Below are 11,778 nucleotides of genomic sequence, written 5' to 3'. Positions count from 1 at the left end.
AAGGACGCCGTTCCATATTTTAGCACAAGAGCAGCCTAGGCCAACTGGTTCGGTGCTCGATTCCGGCTGTGGCGTACTAAGCCTTTATTCTTCTATTTCGCACTTTTCCTATTTTTTTCTCTTTTACCTTTATTTCGGTAAACTTTACACACATATTAATCATAGATTAAAAAACTATCAAATTTGTAGATAAAAAAGTTCCCACATATACAAAAAAAAATGTACAATGCGTATGGACAATAAAAAAAATGTATAACCCTTTTTGTTCTTCTATTTCGCACTTTTTCTATTTTTGTTTTTCTCTTTTGCCTTTATTTCGATAAACTTTGCACACATGTTAATCATGGATTAAAGAAATGTCAAATTTGTAGACAAAAAAGTGTAAATGCATATGGACAATAAATAATATTTTTTTTCTTTTATTTTGAAAAATATTGATCATGTATTTAAAAAACTTTAAATGTGCATAGGAAAATATTTCCGGTGTATGAGAGAACATATACAAAATATATAATGTGTATGGAACAAAGTAGACATAAAAAATAGAACTTTTCAAAAATGTTAATCGTGTATTTGAATAATGTAAAACATGTATATAAAAAATATTCATGATGCATACAAAATATGTAAAATGCGTATTAAAAAAAATAGACATCAAAACTCAATAATGTTTGTGATGTCATACGCAAAAAAATGTTTCTAATGTATAAAAATATATACAATGTTGTTTATACAAGCTTTACATAAACAAGTGGCTGAGCTTTGATTTTTCATATATAAAAACTGTTTTGCTATTTATTTTTTAAGAATATCGATATTGATACACAACCTGGAACATTTGGTATGCATGTACTTACAAATTGGTTGTTTTTGATGTAGCTGTCTAATATGTTTGCAATCAAATTAAGACTCACTTAGATTACAAATGCAAACACATATATCAGGAAGATAAAAAAATGTTCTAATCCATATGCTATCATTAATTAACAAAACAAAATTGCAAATGAAACTGTTAGTCATAGAATTTAATTAATTATAAAAAAATACAAGGGCCAACCTTAATTAAATTTATAACCCGTTGCAACGCACGGGCATTTGTACTAGTATAGCTAATCCAATCAATTTTTGCTTCACCTACTATAATAAAATTGGCAGTCGATCAACCTGGCTCAGACCATGGACGATGAAGCAAGGTACTGCATGTTTTTAGCAATGCGCGGACACATCTTGGAAGTTTGGAATGAGCGGTCTCAGCAATGTGTGTTCAAGGGCAACCATTTTTGTTTGGTAATGTTTGTCCACTCCGTGGAGTTACTGATCTATTTCTTGCTAACGTACGATGATTCAGTGAGATGTGTGTTGATTAGTGCATAAGCAAAATTGGCGCCAAAGTGGTCGGCCGAAGGATACTCAGAGATCTCGCATCGCTCATGGAACCACTTATGGCTTTTTTTCCATCGGGCCACTTATTTGCCAATATGCATGAGATGGTTAGTAGCAATAAGCAAGATTTTAGCTGCGTTTGCTTCACGGGATTCTTAAACTTTCCAGAGGAATGTCCGTTCCACCGTTTTTATTCGGAAACTATAAATCCGAACATTTTTCATGACAATTTCAGTTCATGTGAGGTTCACAAACATGACAATTTTAAAAAACAAAGTGGGATAAAATTGTCATGTTTTAACAACTGAAGTTGCTACTTAGCTTCAACTAAAATTGTCATGAAAGAACGTTCGAAATGACATCCTTAAAATCTGAACGTTTTCAGGATTTACCGTGGTCCTTTTTTTTCCTCGAAAACGTTTAGATCAAAGGAATCATCTACAGTGTTTGTATGGAAAGGTTCGTTGGGTCATTCCAATGGATTGTGTAAATTTAATCAGGTTTTTTCTCGACCGAGGCATGAAGCGGCCATGGTGCAAGCGGAATAAAAAATTACTTTCACATGACAGTAAGATAAGCTAAACAAGCATGCAATGAATAAAATAATATATATTGTTGCATTAGTAGTATGAACACCTCATAAAGGTTTTCAATGAACCGAACACCTCACTTTTTTTCAGTTCCTCTGTTTTACAGGATTGCACTATACAACCAACTTTATTCCTGTATTTTTTTTATATTTCTTTATACCGAACGGGCCCTTAATTTCCTCATCTAATGTTTCACTTAATTTTTGTTTTGTTACTTTTTGTTTGTCCCCAACTGGCAATTATATTTCTCGTTCTGTGAAGTTCAGCTCCATTGCTTCTCTGCTTGTCCATCAGTACTATTAGAAATCAAATAGTAACATAAATTTCTGACTCGGAATATACACCTCTGTATTCATCGGAGTATCCCAAAGAAATAACTTATGTTTGCATTTACATATGCAATACAAGGACATTTGTTATGTTAGTCTGATTGCTTAATGCTACTGTAGTTTAAAACTCGAGTCTTTGCTTACTATAAAGCAATTGGTGGCATATATGATATATCTCAATATTATTCCGATGTCTGCCTGGATTTAAATAGGAATAGTGTGTCAGTCTAGAAAGACCAAGAATCTCTGCCTACACACGTCAAACGGCAGCATATGGGTTTCCCGCAAAAATAAAAACGGCAGCATATGTGTGTAAATAACTTGGACATAGTCTGCCTACGAGCCTACCCAACTTTGTTGGCGTTCTATTGTATCTATGTAACTTTGACGTGTGCTACTGAACCACACGGCTAAAAGTTCAATTTATTTCATCTACCAACTTATATTTCATTGGCCCACATATAACTAAACAATCTTCTGATCACCTCATGTGTTGTTGGTGTTTATGGTCTGCTGGTCTTCAGATCGATCGGCCACACGGCCACATGATATTTTCATGTGCTCTCTCACATCATAAATGAGGTTTTCATGTGCTCTCTTTTCTTTTCATGTGTTGAGATGTCAACCGACTTCGCCCGTAGATTGGACGATAAAGCACGTGTAGATGCGAGATGTGAAGCGTGAGGATTTCTTCTAGAGCTTCGAATGAGTGGCATCAAGGAAAAAAAATCTTAGCGGGTTCGGCCACTGGTCTTCCCAAGATCTATGGAAAGAGGAGGTTCAGAACCATGGGCTTGGTCGAACCCATGCTCGGCACAGTTGGATGTAGCAGTGCTTCCACGAGGATACATGTCATGTTAGGATTCAAATTTTAGTGTTTGTGCTAATCATATACTGATCATTTGGCTTGTAGGCCTGCGAGTGCTCATCTGTGTTCGCATGCACTCCAAAGTACTGTAGTTGTCTAGCACACTAGACAAATTTGAGAATAAAAATATATATGCTTGGCACTGTTCATCTTCTCCCGTACAAGTTGATTACATAGCAAACTTGTAGTTTCTTCTGCTTATCCTCTGATTTTGCCGAAACAAAGTGCTAAATTTTGTCAGAAAAATATGTGTTCATGGGTTGTCATAGCAAAATACATGTGTTAGCAGAACAAAAGACTGAATTTTGTCAGTTAACTGACACTTATTGTCTGAAGTGAAATAAAAGACAGTAATAAGTTATTAAGACAGTAAGAAAATCACTTTACACCAAGTAAAGTGAAGAACACTGTTTTCTGCAAGAAAAGGAAAAAAAGATAAAGAACAAGTTAGGCAAAGATTCAGTCAGAGCACTATACATATTCATATTTTCTTGGGTGGGACCATTCCAGCCGCACATAACGAGACGAATAAAAAATAGTCGCATGTAGATTGAAACTATCCACAATGAAAGTAAAATAGATAGTAACATAAATATCACCTAAAAAATATTATATGACAACTACTTAATGAGAAGAGAGAGAAATTGAGTAGCATAGCTAGTTACTCATGCAGTCATACTATGAGTAACATATTCCATACCAAGACAAGATAATTCTGTAAGCTAATAAATAAAAGGCTCAATGTTATTACCCATATGTTACTATCCACTATGAAGGTAGTAACTTAGACCAGTAACATATGCATGTTACTACTTTATGTTACTTCTCAGGCTGCCCGTAATGGTAGTATCATAGTAGTATCATGCATGCCAACTAGACACTTTTGATGAGGTGGCATAGAATTAAATGAATAAAGAGAGGGTTGAGTATCATATCATGATACCGTATCATATTAAATGATGTGCTACTATGTGTCTTGCATGGTAATAGATGAACTACATTATGATACTAACATACGATACTATGCATTACGGATGTGGTATCATATACTAGTATCATATGCATGATACTAGTATATGATACTACCCATTACAACCAGCCTCATTGTGAATAGTATGAGGACGTATTGTATGTACCAAACTACCAATGGCCCTGTTTGGATCCTAGGGTTAGAGTTAGATTGGGTTAGAGTTGAGCTATCTAACCCTCAAAAATCCAAACAGGTAGGGTTAGATTGGGTTAGATGCATCTAACCCACCCAAAAACTCTAACCCACCCAAGAGGTGCTTTTTTGGGTTAGAGTTAGGTGGGGACAAAAAAAAAGAAAAAAAAATCACTTACTACTGCATCCAGCCCGCACCAGATCCCACCAACCCCCCGTCCCTCCCGTCGCCCTCCCTCCTCACCATCCCAGCCGCCGGCCGCCCCAGCCGCCGGCCGCTGCGCCCTGCCGCGGCCCGCCCCGCCGCCGGGCCGCCCCGCCCTGCCGCGGCCCGCCCCGCCGCGCCCCGCCGCGCCCTGCCGGCCACACAACGATCGGCCACACCAAATCCGGCAGTGAATATGGACAAAAGTAACCAAATGATTGAGAAAGGGCATCTATTGTCAATCTAACCCTCTCATCCAAACACCTCTTGGGTTAGAGTTAGTTCAGGGTTAGTTGAGGGTTAGAATCTAACTCTAACCTCTAACCCGGTTAGAGTATCCAAACAGGGCCAATGCAGGGTTCACAATTTAATGCCTAGGCAAAATCAGTAAACAGTAGGCTTTATTAGTGCTACTAGTCTATTAAACAACAGTTAATGACTCCCGCCATGAGTTTTGATGCGCACCAGACACAAATCACAATAGATAGTGTGAGAGGATGTATGGTGTTGAGCATGGGTCTGGCTGCACCATGGCTTTGTGCAACATTTTCATGGCCATAAATTCAATTTATGTCTTCAAGCAACCTATATTTTCTTGGCCCTTATATATACTTTTCTGGCAAAGGCTATCACAATACAGACCATAATATAGCTCATTCGGTCTTTTGTTTCACCATCGTCATTGCTGAAATTATGAATCAATAGACCTAGCATGGACCATAGAGGATGAAGTAGTCCACTTTACTGGGAGCGCAAGGTGCTATTGCATGTGATTCCATTCTATTCTGTTTGGTCTAGCACTTCATACACCAGCGTACCATCTGTTACAGCGGGCACTTCCTCCAGGTACGGATTACCTGGTAATGTCAATACAGGGATCAGATCGGCAAGGGGCGGATAGAGTATCATTTTTGTTTGAGATCCCCGAGGGGCAGATACAGTATCATGTTTGTTTGAGAATAAATTGTGCCAAAAAATATAATTTTAACTTTTCGCTTTTGTTTAATATACGATGCCAAAGGGTATAAACAACTTTTTTTTAGGGATGCATATATTCGCTGAGAACCACCATGAAGAAAGCTAATGGGCCAAGCCTACTTGCTCCTAGGACCTCGCGTCCAGGGCGCATCTATATGCCCACCAGGGCTATATCTTGTTTATAGCGAATGTATCTACCGTCACGCCTAAAGCACTTTCCCGCATGCCACCGTACTGGGTCGGCCCATTCATTTGCTCACACACTCCGCTCTCTACGTTCAATGGGTTCCCTATACTAGTCAGCATCGGTTTTTCTTTTCTTCCAGTTTTTTCTATTTCATCAATGTTTTTCATTTACGTTTTTTCTCTATTTTTCTACAGTTTTATTGTTTTCTACTGATTTTCTTTGTTTGTTTATCCTCTTTCACTGTTTTTTCTGTTTCTCTCTTTGGTTTTCTATGTTTCTTTATTTTCCTTCACTTTCTTGTTTCTTTCCGTGGTTTTCTATGATTTTCTTCATTTCCTTTTTTCTGCACTGTTTTTTCTCCGTTTTCTTGTCTCTTTCTTGTGTTTCTTACCTGTTTTTAAAAAAAAATCTTCGCTATGCTTTGGTTTTCTCTGATTCCCCCCGCGTTTTTTTTCACTTCCTTTATGTTTCCTTGTCGCTTTTCACCATTTTACATTTTTCTTCAACACATATCTAAATGTTTTGAATGCACACTGTACATTTTTGTGCACACTTGAAAAAAAAATCTTGATGCGCATTTTACATTTCTCAAATAAATGATGTACATTTTTCTTCAAAAAACATGTTGTGACACCTTTTTGAATACATTGCTAACATTTCCTCGAATACACACTGAATTTTCTAATTATTATAGTATAAATATTTATAAACTGCACGGACATTTTTTGAATACATGATTAACATTTCTTTCCAATAAATGTTTTTGATGTCTAGTTATTCTATACAAATGTGTACATTTGTCGTATACACCAGGAACAAATTTTATGTACATGCATATCATTTTTCAAATACGTCATTAACATTTCAGATCATTTATATTTTTTATGTCTAATTTTTCTATGCACATTGTACATTTTTGCTATACACCAGAAAGATTTTTTAATACATATTTAAGATTTTGTAAAACACGATTAACATTTTTTAAACATATATTTATTTCATTTATACCTTTTTCATAAATATTTTATATTTTTTGTATGCATGAGAAACATTTTATATCTACACGATTAATACTTTTGAAATACATGACTAACATATTTAAACATATATTTTTTAATGTCTGAGTTTTCCATATACATTGAAAAAAATATTGTATATATCAGGAATATTTTTAGTGTGCACGTTTAACGTTGTCCAAATACTTGATTGACATTTTCTTGAAACTTATACTTTTGATCTCTACTTTTTTCCATACACGATGTACATTTTTTTATTCATTTTTCATACACAGCAAAAACATGTTTCTATACACATTTATCATTTTCGTTATGCATAATTACATTTATCAAAAATAATTGAAATTTTCTAATTTTTTATTTCTACTTTTTTATACATATTTAAAAGATAACAAATACATGATAAACATAATAGACATACTATGAATATTTATAAATACAGGCAACTGTTAAAAAGATATAAAGCAAAAAAAAAAACGTTGAAGGCCAGTATACACGCTGGCCCGGCCCTATTTGGTGGCTGACTTCAGCGAGACGTCCTACTATCCGTTTGAAGGGAGACATATGTGCGCCCTTATGTCCTATTCGGTGTCTGTTGCCTCCGTCAACCTTGCATGGCCCGGTTCATTAAAAGCTATACAAGGAGTTTGTTCAAAGCTTCTGGATGCTTGCCAGGTGTTTTTTTTCATAAGGTTCTTCTGGACCTTTTTGTTTATTTTTTCTATTTTATTTCCTTTTTAATTTTTTATTTTCCTTTTCAAAATGCACAAACTATTCACAATGTTGATGAACTTTTTATCAAAATTGATGAACTTTTTCCTAAATTAATGAGCCTTTTCCAGATTTTATGAACTTCATTTATATACCATTGAACTTTTTTGAAAATTGATGACTTTTTTCTTCAAATCTATGAACTTTTCTTTCAAACTTGATACCTTTTTTTTCCAAAATCGAGGCATTTTTAATGATTTTATAAACATTTTTACCAAATGGTTGACCATTTTTAAAATTCAATGAACTCCTTTTCTAAGTTGCTGAACTATTTAAATTTTGAAAAAGTCATTCTTCAACGTTAAACTGTTGTCGTTCGTGTCTGCAAAAGAATCTGTAAACCCATAAAACTGATTTGTTTTCTCAGTTTTTTTAAATCTGTAAACTTTAAAACAAAAGGGAGCAAAAAATCTAGCAAGAAAAAAACTGCCCTGAACGACCTAAGTACCGGCGCCTGCAGCGCTACCCAATGGGCCGGCCCATCTAGAAATTCTTCATGAACTTGTTTAGCCCGTGAACAGTTTTAGGCCGTGAACTTTTTGTTGAAAGCGGTGAACTTTTTTGAAATTCGATTAACTTATTTTGAAATCGGTGAACCTTTTTTGAAATCGATGAACATAATCGAAAATTCATGAACTTATTTCAAAATCAGTGTACTATTTTTAAAAATTGATGAACTTTGTTTCAAAATTGCTGATATTTTTCGAATTCGGTGAAAATTTTAAAAATTCATGAACCTATTTCCAAAATTTGGTAAAAAAAATTTCATAATCATTGATTTTTTTCACAAATATTTTTTTTCGAAAATTCTGTAAACTTTCTTCGATTTCTTAATAACCAATGCATTTTATATGGGCTGTCCAACGAAGAGGGGCGCTGGAGGCGTCCGTTCCCCTAGTTACGTCTGAAGCGCCACGTAGGAGGACCCCAGTAAATGAGCCGAGGACAAGAACATATTGTAGTGTGCACCAGGGAAGAGGAGCTCTCGCCCTTACTAACTCGAGCTCACCTACAGTGATGTACTATTGGAACGGCAACGAAACGTAGCTTGCTTGTTTATTTTGATGTTCTTATTTCTTTTATTTTTCATCTTAACATTATATTATATGTTTAAATAATCAACATCAACAAAAATTGTATTTAAATTGTTTATCCAGTGTTTTAAAAATGTATATTCAGTGTTAAAAAAATCTGTGTAAAGTTTTTAATGATGATATTTAAAACAATATGCATTAAAATGTTCACGCATTTTAAAACTATTCATTATAAGTTAAAAATGTTTACAAATTTTAATAACTTGTGTGCACAACAAACAAAATGTACGTGAAACTTAAAACAAAATGTTCATGTTTTTCAGAAAAAATGTTCGTGAAATTGTATTAATTAGAAAAGTAAAAAACAAACTAGATATGTGTTTACACAATATAAAAATTATTCGTAATGTATAAAAATACGTATTAATTGCCAATAAAATTTTATAATCTGTATTTGGAAAATGGTACTACGTATATTAAAAAGTGTTCATAACACATATTTTTTTAAATTACACTAGTACAAATGCCGGTGCGTTGCACCGAGCGAAAACTAATAACATCAAAATCCATCACCGCACACACAATCTGCTTCATCCACTTGAATACGGCCACCCATCCATCTTATAGTTATCCTTCTTTCTGCTGTCGATGACGTAGGTCGTTCACCTTATCGCACATGTGCGAATATGATTAATCTTGAGGCGATAAACTCACCCACTGCAATGTCATTTAACCACACTGGCACAAGAGAACATTTATAACTTTGAAAACTAATCTTGCTGAGCTAGACCGTAAGGGCCGCCTTCCATGAATTGCTTCCTAATGTTCGTGATTGTTACATACTGAATTTTTTTTTCACAACCAATATTTGTTAATTTGGTATAACTTATATAATATCAAGAAACCAAGTAAAAAACAGTGAGACGTGGTAAGCAATCCCCACCCAACTACTCTTTCGACGATTATGTAAATCATGTACCCTTTTTCTTCCATTATTGTTCAGCTCGAATGCAAATCATCAAATGGGTAAGATGTACCTTTTTATCATACCATAAAAGGATGTAGTTACTTACCATCCTGCCATAATTCAGTTACACAACAACCGTGATTAGGAGAAGTATGATATCCCCTTCTCTGAAAGATAAAATGTTTAGAAGGATGACTGTCATTGTAGGATTCAGCAACCAGCATTCCAAGACGATTTACTTCATACAATTCATCTACTACATGTGTGTTGCGTTTCCACATCAATACCACTTCTATTTCTAACTGGCATATCTACAGGACAGTTTCTATAATACATACAATGCTCTGCCTCTATCTTCCTTGTCATGCGCACCTTATCCATCAGCAAGAGCCACTCCTCCACTTCTCCATCCAGAGATGGCCATTGATTTGTTGAGAAGATGGACGAGCTTGGAGAAGCGATCCGTCTGTTGTTCCGTCGGATCCGCCGCCCGTACCATCAAGCGGGGTGTGTTCCGTCGGATCCGCCGCCCGTACCATCAAGCGGAGTGTGTTCCTCTGCCTCGATCCGTCCACCCCCTCATAGGATCCATGCTGGAGCAGTCGCCTCTTCGCTTGCTGTGAGCAACCGCCCCCGTCGGGCACGCCGCCGCTGGTGAACCCCGTCCGAACCTTCCTGCCTCTCTCTCTCTAGTCCTTCTTTTCCCCCTGGTTCCTTCTCTTCCCCCTCGTTCCTTCTCCTTCCTGTAACACTTGTCTTGTCTTCTACTCGTTCCATTCCTTGTTCCCCTGGAATGGATGCCGACGGCAAGCGCCGGCACGATGGATGGTCGGAGTCGGATTATCGCGGTGGATGGATAAGACGCAACTGTGAAACTGGGGTCGATGGGGAGGGGGGGAGTGCGGGTTGATTATGTATAACATTAGGGGCTTTTTTGCAAAAACACCGATGACGTACGACAGAAGCGCTCCGCGCTTTATTATTAGGGGAGATAATGTATTGGAAAAATATCCACTGCGGAACAGAAAATGCTCCTGCTGTGCACTAAAAATGTATATTATGTGCTCAAAAAAGCATACACGTGTCAAAAATAAAACCAGTGAAAACCAACAAAGAAACAAAATGAAAAGCAAAGTAAACCTAAGAAACATCGGAAGCCAATAAAGAAATAAAAGGAAATCAAAGTATAATGAAGAATAAAACAAATAAAACCATTGTCAAAAGGAAGAAAACCAACCCATAAAAAGGGAAAACCAAAGAAAACTAGTGCAAAAACAAAAACCAAATGGAGAAAAGAGAAAAGACGAACAAAACTATAGTAGAGTGAACCTACAGCGATACAAAAGCTTCAACGAGCGACCAGCACTAATAGGCCAGCCCGATAGAGCCCGCTAGTACATAATTCCAAATAAGTACATGATTGTTTTATAATAAGTACGTCTTTTAAAGCACATCATTAGTTTTTGAAAATTGTAAATACTTCGGAATTAGAAGAAAAGGTAAAGTTTTCTAAAAAAAACATGAACATTATTTACAACGGGTACTACTCCCTTCGTAAACTAATATAAAAGCATTTAGAACACTATATTAGTTCACAAATGGAGTACTTTTTATGAACAGTTTACACAATGTGTAAACACTATTTCTTAAATGAATTTATTTTCGAAAGTAATTTTAAAAATATATTCAATTACCTTTTTCAAGTAGATAATGAGCAATTTTAACAGACAGTGAATTTTGTAAATTCCTGATAACCTATTTCTAATACACTATGTATGTACTTTGATAAATATATGATTAATTCAAACTATGTGGAGACTATTTTAAAACTAAACACGTAATTTTAAGCTCGTGAACATGTTTTATAATGGCATTTTCATTATTTAATAAGTGAGTATTTAATGTATTTATGCAAACATTGCAAAATATGTGCGAAAACTTTTTATTTATTTATTGCTCAAAAACACCTGGATCTATTATAAAACTTCACAAGAATTACAAGTCATCTCAAACATAATAAAATTTGCATCAAAATCATTATACCACCCAACGACAACTATTGTTGTCACAATGAGCCACCGTTGTCACAATGAGCCACCGACACGTCAATGTTATCGCTGCCCTACACGAGCTGGCCTGACCTTTTCGATGACATACGAGAAGTCAAGATACATGTGTTAACTAGTTGAGCCTACCCTCATACCAGCTTATACCTGCAGGAATTGAAGTGGCCCAGGCCCACTTACTTTGCTTCTTCGGTTTTTTATTCTCACACAAACAATGTGTAT

The sequence above is a fragment of the Hordeum vulgare genome, chromosome 5H (assembly GCF_904849725.1).
Source record: "Hordeum vulgare subsp. vulgare chromosome 5H, MorexV3_pseudomolecules_assembly, whole genome shotgun sequence".
NCBI lineage: Eukaryota > Viridiplantae > Streptophyta > Magnoliopsida > Poales > Poaceae > Hordeum > Hordeum vulgare.
The sequence above is the reverse complement of the archived record's forward strand: the minus strand, read 5'-3'. Positions refer to the sequence as shown.